Raw genomic sequence first — 26,853 nt, forward strand, 5'->3', positions numbered from 1 at the left:
AACAGCTCTTCACTAAAGCATGAACAAAAGCGAAGAAGAACGCAATCGACTAAAAAAGAAAAAACAAAATCGGACCACCAACTAAGAAGGAAATCCAAGAAAAATTCGAACCAAACAGAACCTAAAAGAAAAAAAAAATTTGAACAGTGAATTGGTGATAGCTATACCGATTTGCAGGCACCGATATGATTCAACAAAACCACTTCAAACCGCAGCAATCTGTCATCCCAAATCGAAAACCAATCACCCGAATCGGTCTGGTAATAAGGATGATCAAGAGAAGAGAATAATTGTGATCGATGAACAAAAGGAAAGATAATAGACGAACCAAAAAGAAAGAGAAAAGAAATTTACAATAGATAAAAGAAGGCTTACTCCGCTCTACTCAACTCTCGTTTCCTATACTATATCGAAACAGAACAAGGGAGAGGTGGAGAGGTGGAGGCTCGGCTTAACAGAATTAGGTGGAGAGAAGAAGATTGGGCAAGAGAGAGTATGAAGAAAGTTCGCGAACACATCACTCTGTTTGTGCTATGTCATGGGGGGCTAAACGCTGCTCTCTTTTCTCTCTCAATTTTTTTGGGTCGATTTTCTCTCAAATTCTCTAGGATCTTCTTTTCTCTCTCTGCGTTTCTGGAAACTGAGTAAAACAGAGCAAAATGCACTAAACCTTGGAATTCAGTCCTTCAATGAAGTTCTGATATTTCAAAAATGCACAGACAGATAGTTCTCTCTCCAATTTTGTATTCTGGTGGCACTCAGATAGCAAAAAGAAAGAAAAATCAGATTGAAACTCAGATTAAGAAAACATGAAAATTAAATCTAGCAGATGAAAGCAAAGTTCTTTTTTTTTTTTGAAGCCACTATCATATACTGGAATTCGATGCAATCGATCATTGAGGTCCTAGACTACAGCACAAACAATAACCCGAATCAGCTCAAATCAAGGAAACAAAATACCCAGTCAAAAATCACAATCTGCATCACATACATTCTTCATCAGCATACACGAAAATCAAACCCAAAACTGCATGCACAAAAGTCAGATATGTTAATCATTCAATTTAATTCAATCTTATTAGTGTTAAACATGCATCGACATCAAATAAAAAAAATGAAATTGAAACCTGGAAACGAATAATGAAGCCGTCCTTTTTATCGATGTGAATTACCCAGACTGCTAAGCCAATTGACCAGACATGAACAACAGAAAAAGCAATTCACTTTAATAAGAGGATGGTGAAAAACAGGAAATAAGATCGAAGCAATTGAGCTAGTACTTACATTCACCATATTTAGTTTCCAGCCAGGTCCCGTTATCTCTCCAATTTTGTATTCAGGTGGCACTCAATAGCAAAAAGAAGAAAGAAAAAGAAATTAATATATAATCTTGTACATACATGATTGATATATAATCTTCTAAAACGATTATACAAAAATTAGGAAGTTCTACACACCTTTGTGCATTCATATCTACCTCAGTTCTGATTGCTTCCAAAGAGTGTCATCAGCACCCATATGAGACTTGAGTACTCTGTCAGTATCTAGTTGCCTGCTCCCATGTGTTGCCTGAACCAAAAGATGCATTCACCTGGCTAGTCCACCCACCACCCCCAGCTGTGGACAACTATATATCTGCATACACATTTGATGAATTTAGAAACATGAGATACGCACAAACACACAAGCATGAAGAGATCATGAACAATCAAACCAAAATTATTGACATGTTAACCTTTGCAAAATATAAAACGTAGAACAGTTGTTAAGATTGATTATAACATGAAGTTGACAAAAAGATAACTGAAATAAAAAAGAGATAACCTTTCTCATGAAAGCCAAAGAAACGAATGTCTATAATTTCTTGACCACTATACAAAACTTTGTGAGCCAAAAGCTAAAATGACTAATGAAAGGATATAGTTGGGGCAAGAAAATTCAGCTCTCTTTATGGCAATTGTAGGGTGGAGGTCAAAAAGAAGATTGATCTCTGTGTTAAATTGTTTCTCCAATCGTGCTGCCAAGAGGTATGAAATACAAAAAGGGGTTTAGGACCAACAAGCTCAATTTCATATATTACATGGCGGGCTCTCACGTTGACAACACCGGATGAAAGAAGGAATTTAAGTCGCAGGAGGTTGATCCTCAACATCAGTCCTATTAGCCTGAAAACTGAAATTAAGCAAACTCAGGTTACAGTCGATTAAAGCGTAGGGGCCTCAAAGGTGCTCCGCAATCGGAAGATGTCAGCAGAAGCAATCAAAAAAAGAAAAAAAATAACAAGATAGAGATAAGAGGGCTACCTGAAACTGTTCCAGCTTCTTGGATGGTGTAAGCTCCTTCATCCAAGTAGTACGGCTTTTGATCAAGGAAAATAAGTAATTATCATCAGCAACAAATCACAATCACACAACCGAGACCAAAACAGACACCAAACCAAAAAAGAAACAAATCACCTATAGTTGAAATCTGGAAACCGTAAGGTAGAAGATCAAGTGATTCATCATCTGCCAACAAATCACAATCACACAACTGAGACCTAAACAGATACCAAACCGGAAAAAATAAAAAGTAGAAACAAATCCACCAATAGTTGAAATCTGGAAACCGCGAGGAAGAAGATGAAGTGATTCAGAACACCGCTGGCTGTTAGGTGTTACCTGATCGTGAGTACTGACTGTAATACTCAAACTCGTACTCCATCAGTCAAACTTGTACTCATTCTTCAGTTCATCTCTTTACATCAGGATAATCCACAAAACAGATACTTGAATTAATTTTGGCTTAAAGTAAGAGTGCTGATCTAAAAGTGAATACAATATTTAGTGTGAAAGACGAATTCCTTACCAGATTTATAGGATCTAAACCAGATTGTCTTTCCACAGGTTCCAGAGCTGCACATTTACCTCAGGATAATCCACAAAACACATACTTGAATTAATTTTGGCTTAAAGTAAGAGTGCTGATCTAAAAGTGAATACAAAATTCAGTGTAAGAGATGAATTCCTTACCAGATTTATAGGATGTAAACCAGATTGTCTTTCCACAGGCTCCAGAGCTGCACATTAATCACCAGAAAGAATTTTAAGCACATTTAATAGTAAACTCCAACAGTTTTTTTTAACCTTAACAATACTAAAAGCAAAAGTAAACAAGCAATCATATGATGAACCTTAAAAACAAAGGAACCCATGCTTTTAAGGCCTCTTGCTGTGACTGAACCCCTGCAACATTGATACCATGTACAAATGAAAGGAATATATTACAAAACTGATACAGCAATACTGAACTTGAAGACCATGACCAAGTTGAAAAATCCATGTTGATATGTATCATTTCAGTTGGGATAAAATCAAGCTATCCATATCCATATAGATGCAACAGCATGTATATCAAACCTAAAACTCACTTTCCAAGCATCAGTTTTCATATCTAGTCAGTCCCATTAATCCAATTAATACCAGCTCTCTATATTCACAACCTTCCCAAAGCAAACACCCAAATTATAATCAATGCACATTGCACTTCAGATTAGTACTGTATCTGTTCTTAATTGAGCTTACATCAATACTGATATCTGATTGAAGTCTTTATTAGACTAACACATACTTTATAAAAGCAAAATTGGAACTTAAATCAGATAAAACAAAAACAGAGTTCTAACAATACTCATCTTTACTGCACCCGTGTCACCAATCTGTCCAAGCTCTAGTCTTTGCTTGAGCCACACAGCTTCCCCAGAAGTACCAACCTGAGTATACAAACACCAATTACATCTAAGGGAATATTTAGAAACTCGATAAAAAACTTTCTGATACCCCAAGAATCTACACACCGCGAGCCAACACACGATATCTAGCTGCCAGTAACACTTCACCTGAGCAATTCCCTAGGAATCATGAAGGACAACAACAATTTTAGATGCTAAAATTAATAAATTTTAGCAATTCCATAAGAAATTTTAAATATTTTACTGCATATATTCTTTCTCACAAACTCACCTTGATCTAACACAAAGGATTGAAACCTTCAAGATTGTGATTGCTTTTGTTAAATCAAAAATCAGTGAGCTGCATGCAACTTCAATGATAAAATATGGTGATCTAAATTGTTGTATAATTTGAAATCACTTGTAATATACAAAATCTGATAGTTATAGTTGATCAATTTCAAGTTGCATGCAACCATATCAACTTTATAGCTGATATCCTTGACCTTTACTTAGGTGCACTTGATGTCTCTGTTGATTTTTGATGAGAACATGAAATTCTCATTAAGCCACAAACGGGCAAAGAAAAACAGAAGAAACGCTGAAAAGAAAAACACGAGCACTGGAAACAACCAAGCTAGGCTAGCAAAACTAAGCAAAACAACACAAAGAACACAGAAAACACAGCAGAACTTTATATTGTTTTATTCTTATGCAGATTGTATAGAATTTTCAATATGGTCATATTCTAGTCTACAACGCCCAATTCCCTATTTGGTTATATGATATAATCATGCCTAACTGACATGGACTTGACAAGAATTACAGAATGATATTAGAAGGAATAGTTCATAGACAACTAACCGTATAAAGTCGGTAACCATTCATCTCCTGACGGACAAAATACACAAGACTCTGTGGCCAAGTTGATCCACTGGTCAAGCACATTAGATGGCTTTTGTAGAGTGGCTTGATCAATAGGGACAGAAGGGGCAAACCGTTCAATCTCAAGTCTCTTTGCATTCTGAACAAGGAACCTATAGGCATTGTGCCATGGGAGAAATATGTCCTTGACCTGAAATTAACCAAAGGTAAAAGTACCACTGGATCAATTCAAAGAACAAAGATCAACAAACAGCACTCCAATATGAAAACAATAATACCGGAATAGATGAATGACACTCAGAACACAATAAACTCCTTCCTTCTTGAAACGTAATGGTTGCGCGCGCACAACAAGGAGTTAATTAGGTATAATTGTACTGCATCTTGCACAACAGAAATTTGATTAGACATGATTTTTGTGAAATATATCATCTTCCCACCATTTGACAAAGAAACCAGGAAGAGAAAAGGCACAGAAACTATAATACGAACCGTCAGTTACAATAAACACATACAGCTACGTACTGATCGATAACATCAATTGGTGGAGGAAAATTTTTCAGACTTTCTCATTTTTTTTCCATCCTCAGCAAGTACAAGTCCATTGCAAATGAGATTCTGCAAGGCAGGTTTGCCAAATAATGCAGTAGATAACACCATAAGTGTGTGAAACCTGCATACTCAGAAGGAAACAATGAGGCCTAGCTTAGACATTGGAAACTTGTGCCCAAGTTAGGATAACAGCTGACACAAAGGAATCTAATCCTACAATAGGCAGCCGACAGTCATTATATTAATTAAAAAGAAAAAGAAACAACTTATGAACAGGCAAAAGGGTTTTCCTATTAGTTACCAAAATAAACTCCCTATTATGTTTCCAACTGTACATCATATTTTTTGGAGTCTTCATCTAACACTCGAATTCATGTTAGTTCGAGGGCCTGAAGCTTGGGAAGGGCAATCTACATTAGATATCTGTGAACCTTTCTGAGGGTAGATCCTTCTCCCTTCATAAGTCTGCCAATGAATCTGGAGAATGGTATCAAAACTAATAAAAGAAATATAGAGGAAGAACAGAGGACAAATGTTTGTCTAGTGATGAAATCAGATGTTGTAGATGAAAAATAAGTAGCTGATTTATCATACCTGAAAAATTTAAAGATAAACAGTTGTTCAGTTCCTGAAACACCTATAATTTCAGTTAACCCCTAATGAATTGTGAAAGGAGGCTGACCTGAGAGTCGTTCCAATACCTTAAGTCAGAATTATTTGACAATGATAGAATATCTTACATCAAAAAAGAAAAAAAAAAAAAAAAAAAAAACCAAAACTGAACTCAGCATAAACCAAAAGGTCTGATCAATCAAAGATCATAACGAAGAAAAAGAAAATTGAGGGAAAAGAGCAAAAGTGGTTTTCAGGGAATGTAACATGACTGCAGACTCTCTTGCCAAGACAAGCATTGATCATGCTCCGGATCATATCACCTTTGAGAATCCTCCCGTTCATGCTATTGCTGCCTATTTAGATGATTTGGATGGTATTGCTAGATCAAGAAAGTCTGGGAACTCTGCAGAGTGGAACAATGGAAAGAAAGGGCTAGTAAAAAAAAAAAAAAAAAACCGACAGTGCCCCACAAGTCTCATATACAGAACTTGAAATTTATACATTAGAGTTTGAGGGAAAAGAAATAAGGCTATAGGTGAGCAGAAAAGTATCCTAACTAAAGTGTATTAGCATATAAATAGTTCCATAAAGAAATTTTTGTTGAAAATTAACTGTCCCAAACGAATTCCTAAACCCATCATGAAAGTGAAAGCTACATCTAATTGCATTAGGGACCTGCAAATAAGACATTTTTTCTATTTCTGTAACCTGATACTACAACTACCTCCCAGTAAATAGATTAGAATGTCTCTTTTCTCGTCAATCGCCTTGCTTAACTGTTTCCAAATATCTACCCTTCACATATGCACTTGCTTCCCAAGAAATAGTATCTCTATACAGTTCCGTCACCATCTGGGTCAATGGCTTAGCACCAAATATATACAAACTTGCACCAGATTAACTGGCCCGTAACTAGAAAAATTTCAAACGTTTAATGAATTGTTTTGTAGCCCTAAGAATAATTCCCCAATTATAGAATTCTGGCAGTTCCGTCTATATTTTTTTCGAACACTAGCACAGAAAAGTACCCGGACCTTATGACTTATATTTGTCAGAAGTAAAACTATTTTCGCTTAGAAAGGCCTCTTTAATTACCTTAATTTGACTTGTTTGATGTGTTGTCGAGTTGAGTTCATCAAACCCCAATTCACTTTCTCTAACATGATCCTACTAGATACATGCTAGAGAAAGAGGATGGAAAAGAAACCTCATGGTCGAAACAAGAATCTTGAGCCCAATGGTAATCATAGCCAAAGCTTACCATACGCAAAATATAACTGTCTCAGACAAGAAAAAGAGATGTAAGGATTACATATAATATACCTGTACACAAAACCAAAATGCAACATGTGTCGTTGCTCATATCTTGTTTGCTTAATTTCAACTTTCTGAACCTATTTTACCAACGCAGTCAGTGAAATCAGTAAAAATTTGCAGATGTGCAATGGACCTAGAAATTTATTATTAAATTGTACAAGTTATTATCAGCAAAAAGTGGACATAGGGGACTATCTGAAACACTGTTATAGTTGAGATGGACATTAATCAAATCACAAGTTTAGTATGGAGATTGGTTTCAAACTTCCAGCAGTAAGTGGTAAGGCCTATATCTTAAAGCTATTCTGTTATCCTAAGATACGCAAGGCTGAACATGTTACTTTTCATTAGTACATAACTAGTTGCTAAAAGAAGTGGAAATGAATACTTACTTAACTATCACATGTCCATTAGTGTTGGAGTGAATCCTTAAGGAAAGAGGCTCAAGTTCAAAATATGAGAGAATTATCACATGTCGAGCAACCAAACTTTACCAAAGTACTTTTGTTAGGAAGATATACTCGCGTTCAAGAACTCAAGGTCACCCATTTAGAGAAGATGCTACAATATAATCTTATGTCAAAATTCTTACTATTGGATTGATTTTAATGTAAAGGCCATATAGCAACACATACGATATGCTTCGCACGAGGTCTTCAACAAGAGTACTTTTCTTGCTGCGCATCCATACCTTAGTCCGAAATATTGGTTGCTTATTTCCAGTGGCCCTCATGTTGGTATTTTGTGAAGAGTGTGGGTTTCTCTCTCGTATTTTCATATGTAAAAGATATGCACATGAAATGAGAAGCAGGTAAACTGATTTTAACAAATCAGAACTGCACATTGATTTATAAGCAAAAAAAATAAGAATAAAAAATTTGCAAAACATTCGAGGAGAGCAAGATACCGAAATTGAATAAATTTGCCACCTAAAGGTGCCCCGAAAGTTGTCCAAAAATGCCCAGTGCTCCCTACTAGAAATAGATAAGCAGAAATGTTACTCCAAATTTAGTAAATCAGACACCCAACAATAAAATTATATAGTTTTAGAAAATAATGAGAAAAGAATAAAATGTTACTCTAAATTTAGTCAACGCACCTTTACCAAAAGAAAATTCACAGAAGCAACTGAGAGGATAAATATGATACTTCCAGACAAAAAGAAATACAGAAAGTCAGAGAAATTCCACCTCCTTATTACAACTGTAAAACATATCCGGCTTCATGTAGATACGATAGGTATGTCAAGGAAATCAAAAGCCAACAATGGACATCCCATTGGCTTTCAAATGAAAATATGCCCTCAAAATGAGGTATTGACGTAAATATTGCGAAAGCAATGGTAAGAACAGGTAAATTTCCTCGGAAGTTTCTCCATGGAGAATCGGACGCATCCTGTGAAAAACAAAAGGGTATATAAGAAAGATAATATTTGTTTAGTGTTTTTACACGTTTAGTACATGGTATGCATGTCACTTTGATGCAGTACATAACATACGGACATGAAACATTTTTCAGCCAAGATGTCTTTATTGACAATGCAGACATTGAAACAACAAAATATGCTAATGAAATCTGTGATTTGATCAAAGTTGTTTCTGTTCCTTTTTGTTTTCTTCTTCTTTCCTATTAATTTTGAAAATAATTGACCAATTCAAACGTTCAGGAAACTTAGTTGGTGATTTGGTATAACATCACACTTAGGTGCACTTGATGTCTCTGTTTTATTCTTATGCAGATTGTAAAGAATTTCAATATGGTCATATTCTAGTCTACACAACTAAATTCCCTATTTGGTTATATGATATAATCATGCCCACCTGACATGGACTTGACAATAATTACATAATGCTATCAGAAGGAATAGTTCATAGACAGCTAACCGTACAAACTCGAAAACCAATCATCTCCTGACAGACAAAATACACAAGACTCTACTTTGTGTGGCCGAGTTGATCCATTGGTCAAGCACATTAGATGACTTTTGTAGAGTGGCTTGATCAATAGAGACAAAAGCAGCAAACCCTCCAATCTCAAGTCTCTTTGCATTCTGGGCAAGGAATACGTCTAGAATGCAAAGAGACTTGAGATTGTACCATGGAAGTAATACGTCCTTGACCTGAAATTGACCAAAGATAAAAGTACCACCGGATCAATTCAAAGAACAAAGATCAACGAACAACACTCCAACATGAAAATAATACAGGAATAGATAAAACACACTTAGAACACAATAAACTCCTTCCTTCTTGAAATGTAATGAAACAACAGGAGAGTTAATTAGGTATAAATCGTACTGCATCTTGCACAACAAAAATCTGATCAGACATGATACTGAAACTGTAATACGAACAGCGAGTTACAATAAACACAACAGCTGCATACTTATCTATAACATCAATTGGTGGAGGATAATTTTTCAGACTTTTTGCTCGTTTTTGCTTTCCATCGTCATCAAGTACATGTCCATTGCAAATGAGATTCTGAAAGACAGGTTTGCCAAATAATGCAGTAGATAACTAAGAGTATTAGCATATAAATAGTTCCTTAAAAAGAATTTTGTTGAAATTTAACTGTCCCAAATGAATCCTTAAACCCTATATGACACCATGAAAGTGAAAGCTACATCTAATTGAATTAGGGACTTGCAGATAGAAAGGCAACCTTATACTACAACTGCCTCCCAGTAAACAGATTTGAAGGGCAATGTCTCTTTTCTCATCAATCTCCTTGCTTACCACAGAAGCTGTTTCCAAATGTCCACCCTTCACATATGCACCTTCACATATGCACCTGCTTCCCAAGAAATAGCATCTCCCGACAGTTCCGTCACCATCAGGGTCAATGGCTTAGCACCAAATATATATAAACATGCATCAGACTAATTGGCCTGTAATTAGAATAATTTCTGACTTTTGATGTAATTAGAATAATTTCAAACTTCACCTGTACGGCCCTTTAACCTCTTGTGATTGCACCTCACATAAATATTTGTCAAGTTGTCGAGAAACTTCAAAAGATATGGAACCACCTCTAAAGTATTGTATACAAGAATTAGAATCAGAAGTGGATTGTTTTAACTGAAACAGAGATGTTTTACTCATAAACAATGGAACTCAAATATAATGCAAAACTGACAAGCTTTAACAAGAGAACATATAAACCACACAACCAAACTGCTTTTGGAAACCTCAAAAACCAGTTCCAAAAAGAAATCTCAAATAGAATGCGAATGAACTAGACTAAGAACTAGACTAAAAGAAAACTCAATTTTAATGACATTAAGTAAATAAGTCATTAAGTAATTTTGACAAACAAAAAGAAACAAAAGATTTAAATGACATTATATTTGAATTTATGAAATTCCAGGGAATCCTCATCTAAGTATTAAGTACTGATTAATTCTAAGTAAGCTCCCTCAGAAAGCTTAAATATCTATCAAAACCCCACCCTGACTCTAAAATAACTTCTAGTTAGGTACAAAAAATTTCCAGCACCAGTTATATAGCCTTGTTTCATTGCACTCAAAAACTATTAAGGATGCAGATAAATGGAAACATACAGACTCGTTAAAAACAAAACATTGCTTCACTCATAGCAGCCTTTGTATTAGTAAATGCATATACATTAGGAATTCATATATTCTGCACTACATATGTTCTGCATTAGAATATAAGAGATTTTTTTTTTTTTTGTCGAAATCCCCTTTTCCCAGAAATATGAAGCTACCCTTGATCTAAGGTTCTGCTATATACAGATTCTCGTAAAAATTAAGGATTCAAAGATAATAAATGTAATTCTGCAACTGAGATTCCAAAAGCACACCATCAATGAATAACACCAATCAAAATTCAAGGTATGCAATTCAATAACCACCTATAAATCACTAACAGTAAAAATTAATAAAACAAATCAACGAAAGCACAAAAAAAGGATGTGAAATCCACACCACACCCCAAATTATAATCCACACACCCACTTTCCATTTTCAGTAATCATTTTCATATGAAGACAAAATTTAAATCACTAAGGACAAAATTTAAGTTACTAAAAATAGAAAGTGGGTGTGTGCATTACAATTTGGGTTGTGTGAATTTCACTTCCCCACAAAAAAATTGAAATCCCTAACAGATAAGGACCAATACCCACAATTTCCGTTTTATGGACTTTGGATAAGCCAACAGTTCGCGTCCTTATTTTGCTGATCGATCTCAATGGCCCCAACACCTTACTCTTCATGTAGAGTGAGATTCATGTCGATCTAAAATTCCAAACCAAGCCTGAATCTAGAACCACATAAAAACCAAAATGTGCAACTAATCAAAAACAAAATTATTGAGGAATCTTAGGCTAATTAATGAGAACAACAAAAAGTTAAGCACACCAAAATTAATTAGTGATGGCATGAAATTTAGAAAGAAACTGTAACCAAAAAAAAGAAAGAAAGAAATTAAGTCACAGTTAATGTACTGCAACAACATTGGATACATAGTTGAACATTAAGAATTTATGATCCATTAGAAATGCATACGACTTGCAGATTATGAATCTCTAATGCAAGACTGGTTTTTATTTAAAAGTATGAAAAAGGCTAGCCTAGTGATAGCTTGGTTCCATAGGGTTACATCATCAATACGTCAAAAAACGCCAAATTGAGGACCGCGGCTATATGGAATAGTGATATGATCTATATTGTGCCGGTGAAGATCAATAACCTGTTAGAATCAACAGAAAATATTCAACTCATTTGCAGTAACAAAAAATATCAAGAGAAAACTACAATCTTTTTCCTTTTGTTATATAGGCCCCCTACATAAGATAGGCTCCCTACATAAGATAGGCCCCCTACATAAGATGGATATAGTTCTACAGATACAGGACCAATATCTACTATATGAATAAGGTAAGATTAGTTAGCTTCCCATCACCTTCCTTCCTTCTCCTGCCTTTGACAAACCCAAATATAAGAATATTAAACTTCTGCATTACCGAAACCCCAAATCAGTCTCCATCATTCAGTCACAGAACACAGAAAAGAAAAAAGAAAAAAAAATGAAGCAATCCCGGAACCAGCACAACTCACCTGATCTTTCAGATGATCAAGAGACTTGAGTGAGGTATCTGAGGCTTAGCGAGGCTTCCAAGCTTCATGAAACCCTACCGAATAGGGTCAACAACAAATCATACCGATTAAAAAAAAAGTGTGATAATTAAGAATAAGGTTTACTTGCTTTTTGCCTAAAAATTGGTCCATCCGAGCCTCCCATCTCCCACACTTACGCAAAGTCGCTCTATATTTTGAGCTACCTCTAGGGAACCCATCACTTTGTCGGGAAAGTACATCCACACATTCCTCCTTTGTTAAATTGCTCATCTGTTCAGCAACATATTACAAAAGAATATAATCGATCTTACCCACATCCTCAAAATCCCAAAAACAAAAACACCAAAAAATGTATAGCGGGTTTTACTGTTGAAGACAAGTTAAAAACTGTTCAAAACTAGGATGTATGCCCGCGCGTTGCAGCGGGTTATGTAATAGATATGTGCAGCCGGTTCGACGAAAAATAGTATATAGTTAAATTTCCTGTCATATTGTCACTACACAGAGTTGTAAGATGGAGAGTAAGAGACAAAAACAAAATCGTTGTGAACAGAAGACAAAGTCCCTGAACTCATATTCTCTATAGAAACAGGACAAAGGTGATGCTTGCTAATTCACACCTTTCATACACACAATGGTAAATTAGCTAAAGTTGCATATGCATTAATTCAAAGTAGTACAGTATCTCACATCCTTTTGCAGTCCAATTGCAGGTGTGAAAAAGAACTTACATTCATGTAAATAAATGACATATCAGGTATATCACACACCAAATTGAATCATAACATTGAAATTGCTAATATGGAGGTTTGGATATTATTAACAACAATGATATAAGAAAATGCAAAAAGCGGATTGCAGTTGGGAATGATATTAACAATGTTAGGAAAAACCAAAAAGGACCAAATGTTCAGAGATTGATCATTTTAATCTACTTGCTGAGATAATCCAATAGGTTAATTACCTCAGCGGTTTTTAATTACCTAAGCTGTCAGTACGCCTTTCCCTATTGACAAATAAAATCAGGCAGTCAGCTACTGTCATTCCTACTGTCGAAATTTGCAGGCACATTTCTTTCTTTTGTAGGCTTACCAACTAAAAATGATTAATTGGTGATAGGATGATAGGAAGACAAAAGATGTGGATACTCATACTCAGAAGTTCAAAATTTAGGATCTAGAAAATTTACCTTTGCAATTGTGAAACTTTTTGAAGGATCAGAATTTTTTTTTCTTCTGTTCTTTTCTAAACCCCGCAAACAAATATTAAAGAATATAGTGGATTTAAGTGTTCAGCCAACATTATTCAACCCAATAAAAGTCCACCAAAGTGACCGTTATAAAAGGGAGGACCAAAAATACATAATTTGCAGCAAACTTTCTATAAAATTGAGTATGATTTCACCTAGTCTCCTGAAAACAAACCATCAAAATATGACCTAACAGAGTTTGAAAGTTAATCATAGATTATTAACATGCCCATAACTAAAGGATTTGCCATACAAAAAAATTCCCAGAATTTGAAAATATCCCTAGCTCAACTACCTCTACTGCTTACTCAACTACCTGTTCAACTGTTCAGAGTGCTTGCCTGACAAAGCTCAAATCAAAGCATATAGGATGGAACATTATTCACAAAATAAAAGTATAAATTCACACTAACGGTTCCTCAAAGTCTGAAAAAGTATATAACCATACATGCCATTTGAGAATATGGTTTTTCCTAAAAACCTATCTAGCACTAAATCTTCAATGCAGTTGAATTTTTCAAAAGTAAAAAATAAGCAGTTGAAGAACAAAATTACCTATAGCTTTCGTCTGGAAACATTAACAATTTGGTATCTGGTACATAACATGGAGTTAAATTAGATTCAGAAACCATACCACACAGTAACACTCGTAGTTTAGCAACCCAGAGTGCTAATTTATAGCTCAATAAAAAAATAATCAGTAACAGTAAAAGGTAGTACCTTCCTTTGCTTATTCCATCTTCAATTAGATCTTTGCTGAGACCTAAGAGCACACGAGTGTTTAGAGAAGTCCTTCTGAAAAATCGATTACTTCTAAGATATCTGAAGACGTGAAAAAGCATTGCATATTAAACCATGATACACCAAAGCCAATCACACGAACTTTCAATCCATTAGACGCAACTGGAAAAATAAAATCACTTGAATTGAAAATGTATTACGCATATCCATCTTCTTATTTCCCAGCTCCAAATCCAAATATATATATCGATGTGAATTACCCAGACTGCTATGCCAATTGACCGGACATGAACAACAGAAAAAGCAATTCACTTTAATAAGGAGGATGGTGAAAAACAAGAAATAAGATCGAAGCAATTGAGCTAGTACTTACATTCACCATAATTAGTTTCCAGCCAGGTCCCGTTATCCCTCCAATTTTGTATTTAGGTGGCACTCAATAGCAAAAAGAAGATAGAAAAAGAAATTAATATATAAACTTGTACATACATGATTGATATATAATCTTCTAAAACAATTATACAAAAATTGGGAAGTTCTACACACCTTTGTCCATTCATATCTACCTCGGTTCTGATTGCTTCCAAAGAGTCATCAGCACCCATATGAGACTTACTACTCTGTCAGTATCTAGTTGCCTGCTCCCATGTGTTGCCTGAACCACAAGATGCATTCACTTGGCTAGTCCACCTACCGCCCCCAGCTGTGGACAACTATATATCTGCATACACATTTGATGAATTTAGAAACATGAGATCATGAAGAGATACACACAAACACACAAGCACGAAGAGATCATGAACAATCAAACCAAAATTATTAACATGTTAACCTTCGTAAAATATAAAACGTAGAACAGTTGTTAAGATTGATTATAACATGAAGTTGACAAAAAGATAACTGAAATAAAAAAGAGATTTCCTTTCTCATGAAAGCCAAAGAACGAATGTCTATAATTTTGTGAGCCAGAAGTATAATTCTAAAGGAAAGCTAAAACGACTAATGAAAGGATATAGTTGGGGCAAGAAAATTCAGCTATCTTTTATGGCAATTGTAGGGTGCAGGTCAGAAAGAAGATTGATCTCTGTGTTAAATTGTTTCTCCAATCGTGCTGCCAAGAGGTATGAAATACAAAAAGGGGAACAAGCTCAATTTCATATATTACATGGCGGGCTCTCAAGTTGACAACACCGGATGAAAGAAGGAATTGAAGTCGCAGGAGGTTGATCCTCAACATCAGTCCTATTAGCCTGAAAACCGAAATTAAGCAAACTCAGGTTACAGTCGATTAAAGCGTAGGGGTCTCAAAGGTGCTCCGCAATCGGAAGATTGTCAGCAGAAGCAATCAAAAAAAGAAAAAATAACAAGAAGATAAAGATAAGAGGGCTACCTGAGATTGTTCCAGCTTCTTGGATGGCGTAAGCTCCTTCATCCAAGTAGTACGGCTTTTGATCAAGGAAAATAACGATAGGGCAGGTAATTATCATCAACAACAAATCACAATCACACAACCGAGACCAAAACAGACACCAAACCAAAAAAGAAACAAATCACCTATAGTTGAAATCTGGAAACTGCAAGGTAGATGATCAAGTGATTCATCATCTGCCAACAAATCACAATCACACAACTGAGATCCAAACAGATACCAAACCGAAAAAAAAATAAAAAGTAGAAACAAATCCACCAATAGTTGAAATCTGGAAACTGCGAGGAAGAAGATGAAGTGATTCAGAACACCGCTGGCTGTTAGGTGTTACCTGATCGTGAGTACTGACTATAATACTCAAACTTGTACTCCATCAGTCAAACTTGTACTCATTCTTCAGTTCATCTCTTTACCTCAGGATAATCCACGTTACAGATACTTGAATTAATTTTGGCTTAAAGTAAGAGTGCTGATCTAAAAGTGAAAACAAAATTCAGTGTGAAAGACGAATTCCTTCCCAGGTTTATAGGATCTAAACCAGATTGTCTTTCCACAGGCTCCAGAGCTGCACATTAATCACCAGAAAGAATTTTAAGCACATTTAACAGTAAACTCTAATAGTTTTTTTAACCTTAACAATACTAAAAACAACAGTAAAGAAGCAATCATATCATGAACCTTAAAACAAGGAACCGATGCTTTTAAGGCCTCTTGCTGTGACCGAACCCCTGCAACATTGATACCATGTACAAATGAAAGGAATATATTGCAAAACTGATACAGCAATACTGAACTTGAAGACCATGACCAAGTTGAAAAATCCAATTTGATATGTATCATTTCAGTAGGCAACTATTCATATATTCAAGTGCATCTTCACAACCCAATTCTCTATTTGGTAATATGATATAATCATGCCCGACTGAAATAGACTTGGCAAGAATTACAGAATGCTATCAGAAAGAATAGTTCATAGACAGCTAACCGTGTAAAGTCGGTAACCATTAATCTCTACACAAGACTGTGTGTGGCCAAGTTGATCCACTGGTCAAGCACAGTAGATGAATTTTGTAGAGTGGCTTGATCAATAGGGACAAAAGGGGAAATCTCTTCAATTTCAAGTCTCTTTGCACTCTGGACGAGGAACCTATAGGCATTGTACCACGTCCTTGACCTGAAATTAACCAAAGATAAAAGTACCACTGGATCAATTCAAAGAACAATGATCAACAAACAGCACCCTAACATGAATAGATATATAACACCTATTTTTGTCAAATATATCATCTTCCCACCATTTGACAAAGAAACCAAGAAAGGTAAAGGCACTTAAACTATAATACAAACAGTCAGTTACGATAAACACACAGCTACATACTGATCGATAAAATCATTTTTTTTCCATCTGAGCAAGTACAAGTCCATTGCAAATGAGATTCTGAAAGGGAGGATTGCCAGATAATGCAGTAGATAACACCATAAGTGTAGAACCGGGATCATAATCGGAGGGAAGCAATGAGGCCTAGCTTAGACATTAGAAACTTGTGCCCAAGTTAGGACAAAAGCTGACACAAAGGAATCTAATCCTACAATAGGCAGCCGACAGTCATTATATTAATTAAAAAGAAAAAGAAACAACTTACGAACAGGCAAAAGGGTTTTTCTATTAGTTACCAAAATAAACTCCCTATTATGTTTCCAACTGTACTTCATAGTTTTCAGTTTTCATCTAACACTAGAATCCATGTGGAAAGAAGTATCATTGCCACACATGTACATACATAATTGATATATATATATATATACTAGAAATTATACCGGTGCCTTGCTACGGGATTTATTTGCCAAAACTAAACGGATACTTTTTTTTTCATTGGACATGTTAAAAGTTCAAATACTGATGGTTCACGTGATGATCTTGGCCTACCCATTTGGATAGGATAGGCACAGATTGTGAACAGCAACACTAAGAACCACCACAATTCAGATAATAGATGAAACTGCATCCAGGAACCCAGAAAGAGAGGTCGAGTGCCTAGAATCTTGTACAGAAGTAAAAAAAAGAGATTAACTTTCTCATGAAAGCCAAAGAACAATGTCTATAATCCAATGACCACTATACAAAAATTTGTGAGCCAGAAGCATAATTCTAAATGAAAGCTAAACAAACTAATGAAAGTATATAGTTGGCGAAAGAAAATTCAGCTGCCTTTATGACAATTGTATGGTGGAGGTGAGAAAGAATTTTGATCTCTGTGTTAAATTGTTTCTCCAATCGACCTGCCAAGAGGTATGAAATACAAAAAGGGGTTTAATACCAATTAGCTGAATTCAAAATCATATATACATGGCGGGCTCTCACCTTGACAACACCGTGTAAAAGCAGGAATTGAAGTCACAGGAGGTTGATCCTCTACGTCAGTCCTATTAGCCTGAAAATCAAAATTACACAAGTTCAGGTTACAGTCGAGTAAAGCCTAGGGGTCTCGAAGGCGCTCCACAATCTGAAGATTGTCAGCAGAAGCAATCAAAAAGAAAAAAAAAACAGAAAGAAGATAGAGATAAGCCGGCTACCTGAGTTTTTTCCACATGAAATAGTTGAGCTTCTTGGATGGCGTAAGCTCCTTCATCCAAGTAGTACGGTTTTGAACGAGGACAATAACAATAGGGCAGGTGATTAAAAAATATAGAAAAGAGAGCAAAGAATACCAAAATTCAGATTCACAATATAAAAAACGAAATAACAAACTTAGGAGAAGTAAGCACACCTAAAAAAATATAACCCCCTTGCACACAGAGCACCACCTTCAATCTAAAATCCAATTCCAAAACACATGCAGAACAACAAACCAAACATTCAGTAGGCAAGCGAAATACTTATCAAAGTTAAGGAAACATTCGAGTGACTACAATACTCAAACTCGTACTCCATCAGTCAAACTTGTCAAAGTAAAAAGGAAGCGAAATACTTATCAAAGTTAAGGAAACATTTGAGTGACTAGTGACTACAATACTCAAACTCGTACTCCATCGGTCAAACTTGTACTCATTCTTCAGTTCATCTCTTTACCTCTGGATAATCCACAAAACAGATGCTTGCATTAATTTTGGTTTAAAGAAAGGATTGCTGATCTAAAATTGAAAATAAAATTCAGTGTGAAAGATGAATTCCTTACCAGATTTATACGATCTAAACGCGATTGTCTTTCCACTAAGCTCCAGAGCTGCACATTAATCACCAAAAAGAATTTTAAGCACATTTAACACCAAACTCTAATAGTTTTTTTAACCTTTACAATACTAAAAACAAAAGTAAAGAAGCAATCATCACCTTCCCAGCAGCATTGCCTTGTACGAAGAAAGGAATAGATTGCAAAACCGAGACAGCAATAATGAACTTAAAGAGCATGACCAAGTTGAAAAATCCATGTTGATAAGTATCATTTCAGTAGGCAATTATTCATATATCAAGTGCATCAATCATATTGCATCAAATAAAGTATTCCAAGCAACCAATTTTGATTAAAATCCTTATCAGACTACGCTAAACATATAATGAAATCAGAATTTACTCACAGCATTGCAAGACTGAGGCAATAGATCAGTGACACCAATTCCCCTGATATATTGTTGTGCTCAGTGGCAACAATATCAAAACGAAAACGTCAAAAGTCTCAGTACCTAAATATCGTAAACTTCGGACCACAATTGACATGGGCACTTACACTGAGAACAAATTCTGCAGCTGATAAGTTCTTGAGGAATCAAAAATTTCACAATCAAGCTATGCATATAGATGCAACAGCATCTATATCAAACCTAAAACTCACTTTCCAAGCTTCACTTTTCATATCTAGTCGGTCCCAATCCAATTTAATACCAGCTCTTTATATTCACAAACTTTCCAAAACAAATACCCAATTTATAACCAATGCACATTGCACTATCAACGCCATATATAATCTGAACCCACAAAAACCCACCAAAAATTGAAAAGCAGCATGCTTTAGTACAATAACGATTGGATCAAATACACCTTATAAACCCCAACGTAATTCTAATTAAACACTTGCTTTGAAAGAAAACATATCAATAATTATACCTATAACCCAAAAAACCAGAATTACCTTCCCTATTCTTGCTGATGATACGCTGCAAATTTCGTCAAGATTGGAAAGAGATCAACATGGATCAGAAACAGTTCAAATTTCAAAAAAAGAGCAACGAAGATCGAAATTCAGATTCACAGGAAGTAAGCAATGATGGAAAAATATAACCCCCTTATAGCCTCACACACAGAGCACCACCTTCAATCCAAGATCCAATTCCAAAACACATGCAGAACTACAAACCAAACAGTTAAAAAGTAAAAGGTAGGAAGCAAAAATACTTATCAAAGTTAAGGAAACATTCGAGTGAACCCAACCGTTCTTAAGTAAAACTGTTGCACAATTCCTAAATGTCACTTTCCTTGGCATGCCTTTAATAAAGATACAGAGAAGTCATGAAAAGGTTAAAGCTCTTCCCTTTTTTCTATTTTCCTTTTGCTGATTGGTTTGATCCGAATTGAGATATTGTTCGGTATCATTGATAAGTACTATCAAAATCGGGTTTACATACAAATAGGGGCTTGGGGAAACAAATTCAAACAAATAGGAACTTCTCACTAAGTTTTAAGGACAATTCTCACGCACGAAAACCAATCTTTTAAAACTCTAATGGATCAGATAAAAACTGTAAATAAACATGACTTGAGAGCCAAAAACCCAAACTAAGTGTAAACTTCAAAAATTCATTTCTCACCTGAAATTGAACAAATAGGAGAAGCTTTAGAAATCTGGCTCGAAAATCAAATCAGACGCTGACAATCACAGCTACTGAAATCCTCTTGATCTAACAATCACAGCTACTGAAATCCTCTTGATCTCAGTCACAAAAAAGCGGTCTCAATCCAAAATTCGATACCCATATCTCAAATTGCCAATAAAACGAAAACCTTGAATCAAAATCAAATTCATCAGTAAAAAAAAAAAAAAAGATAACCCAAAACCAAAACTGAAATCAAACAAAAAATTACACAAACCAAAACGCATTACACTTTAATAAGAGGATGGTGAAAAACAGGAAAGGAAATCAAAGCAATTGAGGTAGTAATTACATTCACCATCTTTAGTTTCCAGCCAGGTCCAGTTATCTCTGCAATTTTGTATTCTGGTGGCACTTGAAAGCGAAAAGAAGAAAGAAAGAAAGAAAAATCATATTGATACTCAGATTAAGCAAACATGAAAATTAAATCAAGCAGATGAAAGCAAAGTTTTCTCTCTTTGAAGCCGCTATATAATCGATACAGTTTTCTTTATTTGAGTACATTGCATGTAAAGTTTGTTACTTTACCTGAAAAACTGCTTAAAAATGAAACTCAAATTAGCAAGCTACATACTGGAATTTGGTGCAATCCTTCATTGAGGTGCTAGACTGCAACACAGACAAAACCTGAATCAACTTGATCAAGGAAACAGAAAACCCAGTCAAAAAAACAATGTGCATCACATTCTTCATCAGATAAAACATGTTGTTATGTTTGAAAAGATAGTGACTGCCAAAGATCAAAGCAATTGAGCAAGTACTTACATTCACCATCTTTAGTTTCCAGCCAGGTCCAGTTATCTCTCCAATTAGTATTCGGGGGTACTCGATAGCAACAAGAAGAAAGAAAGAAAGAAACGAAAATCAGATTGAAACTCAGAAAGAAAGAAAGAAACACAGTTTCCTTTATTTGAGTACATTGCATGTTAAGTTTGTAACTTTACCTGATAAACTGCTAAAAATTAAAAATCAAATCAGCAAGCTATATACTGGAATTCGGTGCAATCGATCAGTGAGGACCTAGACTGTTCTACCTAGACTGCAGAACAGACAAACGCCGAATCAGCTCAAATCAGGTAATGGGAAGGGTTATCCTTCTTGAAATGATAAGCTCAATCTCAAACAGTATAGAAACCACACAAAAACGGAATGAAAAAATTTGAAAATTCAAAAGCACTCAACTTATCTATTCGATCTGAGCAGAGAATTGGGAACTTCCTAAATCTATAGTCCCACGAATCCATCTTGGGGAAAATTTATATTGCACTCTTAGCATTCAAACACCAAATTTCATGCCAACACAAAAAAAATTCAAATGAAAACACAATAAAAATTCAAATGCAAACGCAAAAGCCAATAAAGTCAAGCATAATAACATCAAGAACATACCTGAGAAACTAACAAATTGGATCCCGCCCAAAATCAACCAAACTCAACCAAGCACATGTTAACAAATCCTCCACAGATTTTCACTCAAAGATATCTCATCGGCTCTACACCGAAAACGAAAAAAAAAAATAATGGATAAAACCAAAACAAAAGGATAAGAAATACCGAGACATTAGAGCACATAAGAGCACTGGTTTTCAAAACACTATCTCTTGTCTTTTAACATACCCATCTGAGGAGGGAGGTAATCAAGAGTGCCACACATGGTCCGCCTGCGATTGAATGTGTGTACTGACCACCCAAAATCTGCTATCTTGAGTTCACCTTGACATTAGAAATCTACATTGACATGAATAGCAACAAATATGCATCAATAAGTCATAAAAAGGAAACATATAACAGCATAGTAAGGCATTCAGCACCTGTTGACCAATGAGAAGGTTTTCTCGTTTGATATCTCGATGAATTACGTGCTTTCCATGACAGTATATAAGGGCTCAGGCCAATGATGCAACATACTGCAAATACCTCATACGAAAAAAACATCAGAATTTCTATTCTATAAACAACTGAAAGAGAATGAATTAGACACCACAAAAAAACTTACGATGGCTGCACGTCTTTCACTAAAGTATTTACACTTTTGGAGTTCCTTGTATAGTTCACCTTTGGCGGCATATTCCAATATCAAATAAACTCGTTTCTGCAATTAAAATTCCACTACAAGGGTGAGTGACTCTGTACCATAGTGGTTCCATTAATTAGGAGACGTTCAATTTGGTGCAAACATAAAGCACCTATGAGCACTATACCTGATCATAAAAGTAGCCATAAAGACATAGAATATTGGGATGGCGAAGATGACTTTGTATTTCAACTTCCGGGGAAGCTGATGCTCAACCTGAGATTGTTGCAACTGGCTCTTGAAGAGGACTTTGAGTGCCACTATGTGATTGCTCTGTTTCAGGCATAGATACAGATCAAGAACTGTGTATACACACCACTAAAAGCAGGTAAACAGAGAGATACAACACCACGATGATGCATAGCAAACACTCATTTCCAACTTAAAATTGCAAAAGGAGATTCCACATCATTTGATAATAAAGCACATTGTCGAATCAAGATCCTCCTTAGTTATAACTCTTTCCAATACATCTTTAGACAACTCTTGCAACCGCCTAATCAGCCATCAGAGAAGCATTCAGGAACATCTAGTCATGATATCTGCAAATTCCGAAAGTGATTATGAGTTCTCCTTTGAGCAAAAAACAGGCAAATTAGGAACATTAAGAACATCATCAATACATGGTTGATAGTGGGCATGTTAGATTAACACAGAAGATAGTCTCATACAACACGAAAACAAAAGCAATATATTAGGTCTTATTATGATTATATTAAAATACATGCTTTGCGCTAGATACATATGCAATGCAAAAGATCTAATAGTATGATTTGCAAGAAACACAGTTTAATAGATACCACCAAGTCTAATAGTATGTTTTCCAAATAAAAAGTAATGGACACAGGGGATATCTATCTTAGCCTGAATTAGAGATTGGATACACATTTGGGATATTTGAGAGGGAAGTGAAGGCTTTTAGAAGAGCACTAAGAGATAGTGTAACACCTAAACGAATATGCTCCTTGAATACCTATGAACCTCAGTTCGTTCAAAATCTCAGGAAATCAACGGAAACAGGAGAACAAAGTTCTTGGTTTGCAAGCAGGAACTGAAGAAATAAAAGAAACCTACCATCAAACTCACAAACAAACAATGAATCTAATTCTCTAATCACAATAATGATCAGAGCATTCATAAAAAAAGCTACATTACTATGAAGCCTTTTACTATTCAAAGCCCAGATCTTAAAAAAGGACATGAAGAATAAGGAAGTAGTGACAGGATAGCTGATTTTGGAGTACTATGAAGCCTAATTACATTTTTATAATACAAAGAACAAAAGTTACCTGGATTACTATTTGTTACATACAAATTAGAACAATAAAGAATAGTTTGATCTATGAAAAACAGAGAATATTATTATTAAGAGATGATAAAGAACAAATAGCAAAATGAAAAATAAAATTTAAAAGAATAAACTGAGTAACATATGAAGATGGAAAAGAATAAAGAATGAGTTTATAAGAGAAAGAATGACAATAATGTATTACAGTGCAACACTTTCTTGCAGTTCTCAAAATGCGCTCTCTTGGATTCTGAATCAGTTATACAATGTAGGACCTCACTCTCACCATCTGTTAAAAAAGAAAAAGGGAAAAAAAAGGGACTTCAGACAATAACAAAATAGAATTACTACAAAATCCACAGCAATTTATACAGATCCCCTGAAATCAAATTAAGTAGAGTACTCTACTCCAATTGCCACGCCAAAAAAATGAAACTGAAATGAAGTAGCTATTTTCATGTGTATATTAATTCCTAGTTTGACACTCCTCAATGTACATACCACACGTTACACAGCTCTTCAAATTCCATTTGCTCTAATCCCTGTTAGGCTACCTTCCCTAGAAAATTTGCAGTTCACCTAAACCGCATATACCTATGGTAAACTGAACACCGGAGCATCACGTATGCCTATGCCAACCTAAACGACACCATATGCACAACTCTGTTAGCAGAGTCAACCATTTACATCGTAAAAGGTAAAAGAAAAATGTTCACTTCTACCTTTTCACTCTCAAGCTCTCTCAAGCTCTTTCCTCAGTCCTCTCAACGAATCTTCAAGTCCTCTCACTCATTATGAAGAGCGGGCATGTCTGTCTTGACATAGATCATTATAGCCCCTACGAATTTGTTCACTTCTTTTTATTTACTCTATTAACTGAAGATGACCTATACATATTTGAAATATTTGAATCACTGTTATATTATTAAAAGGATTTTGAAATTAAAGATCAAAACATTTGAACTGAAGCATTAACCATACCTCCATTACCTTGAGAACTGATGAATTGGAAATCACCCAAAAGAAACCAGAACCAAGCATCAACAGTAGACCATAGTGATTACTAAACCAAACCTCAAAAAAGACGACCAGCAGAAAACCTAGAATCAAAATCAAATTCACCAGTAAAAAACAAAAGATAACCCAAAACCGAAACTGAAATCAAACAAAGAATCTATGCCAATCGACCCGACAAGAACAACCGAAAACGCATTACACTTTAATAAGAGGATGGTGAAAAACAGAAAAGGAGAACAAAGCAATTGAGCTTGTAACTACATTCACCATCTTTAGTTTCCGGCCACGTCCAGTTATCTGTGCAATTCTGTATTCTGGTGGCACTCAAAAGCTAAAAGAAGAAAGAAAGAAAGGAAAATCATATTGATACTCAGATTAAGCAAACATGAAAATTAAATCAAGGAGATGAAAGTAAAGTTTTCTTTCTTGGAAGCCCCTATATAATCGATACAGTTTTCTTTATTTGAGTCCATTGCATGTAAAGTTTTACCTGAAAAACTGCTTAAAAATGAAACTCAAATCAGCAAGCTACATACTGGAATTCGGTGCAATCGATCATTGAAGTACTATACTGCAGCACAGACAAAACCCGAATCAGCTCAAATCAAGGAAACAGATAACTGTGCATCACATTCTTCATCAGATAAAACATGTTATGTTTGAAAAGATAGTGACTGCCGAAGATCAAAGCAATAGAGTTAGTACTTGCATTCACCATCTTTAGTTTCCAGCCAGGTCCAGTTATCTCTCCAATTTAGTTAGTAATCGGGTGGTACTCGATAACAAAAAGAAGAAAGAAAGAAAGAAACGAAAATCAGATTGAAACTCAGAAAGAAAGAAATACAGTTTTCTTTATTTGAGTATATAACATGTAAATTGTAACTTTACCTGATAAACTGCTAAAAAATGAAAATCAAATCAGCAAGCTATATAATGAAATTCGGTGCAATCGATCATTGACGTCCTAGACTGCACAACAGACAAACGCCGAATCACAGGTAATGGGAACGGTCACCCTTCTTGAAATGATAAGCTCAATCTCAAACAGTATAAAAATCACACAAAAACGGAATAAAAAAATTTTGAAAATTCAAAAGCACTCAACTTATCTATTTGATCTGAGCCGAGGATTGCGAACTTCCCAAATCTATAGTCCCACGAATCCATCTTGGGGAAAATTTATATTGCACTCTTTGCATTCAAACACCAAATTTCATGCCACCAATTTAGACAAGAATGCAATTTAAAAGAAAAATGCTAGCAATTAGACAGAATTAAATAAAGAAAAGCAAATATACAGAACCACTTACCCATATTTCTCTTCTCCTGTCTCAGCCCAAAATATGTTAACGAATATTCCAGTCTCTTCCTCACAGCAAAACACAACAACCCTGAATCCGCCATGTTCGGCCTCTCTTACAAAGAATATCTGTTTGATGAACCTCTGCATGTAATTAATGTCCTTTGTATCAAAATACCAATTTTACAAATTCAAAATCAGAAACGAAAATTCATTCTTTGAAGTATAATCCACGTGCATCTGCATTGATCACAGTTTTCACAGAAATACTCGTCTCTATAAAGGAGAAGCCTTTTTATGCACAGTACGTTTTTGTACATTAATTGTTTACCTAAAAGACTAAACCCACATACACATAGAAAAGGTAGCAAATCACCTATACAAAATCTGGAATCAACTAATACAAACAATTTTGGCCAAATCTTTTTTTCATTGTTACAAAAAAATAAATTAAAACAGAAGTCCCCAAAGATTCCCAACTAAATGAATAATATAGAATTGTTTGAAATCTTGAATGTAGAAGAAGTAGCACATACCTATGAACCTCAACACCATCAAAACTTCAAGCAAACTACATAAACAGCAAAACCAAATTCTTTGTTTTCGAGCAGGAACTTAAAAAGGAATAAGAAAAAAAAAAGAACTACCATGAAACTCACAAATAAACAATCTTACCAAATAATAATAAAGTATTAATCAAAAGCTAG

The 26,853-nt window shown here is 35.2% G+C and overlaps 1 pseudogene; it reads right to left on the reverse strand.

The window, feature by feature from the left end:
* The window catches only part of LOC101312079, a 36,908-nt pseudogene extending 10,658 nt beyond the window's left edge, over positions 1-26,250 (reverse strand).
* Between the last annotated feature and the right edge of the window lie 603 nt (positions 26,251-26,853).

The sequence above is a fragment of the Fragaria vesca genome, linkage group LG6 (assembly GCF_000184155.1).
Source record: "Fragaria vesca subsp. vesca linkage group LG6, FraVesHawaii_1.0, whole genome shotgun sequence".
Lineage (NCBI taxonomy): Eukaryota > Viridiplantae > Streptophyta > Magnoliopsida > Rosales > Rosaceae > Fragaria > Fragaria vesca.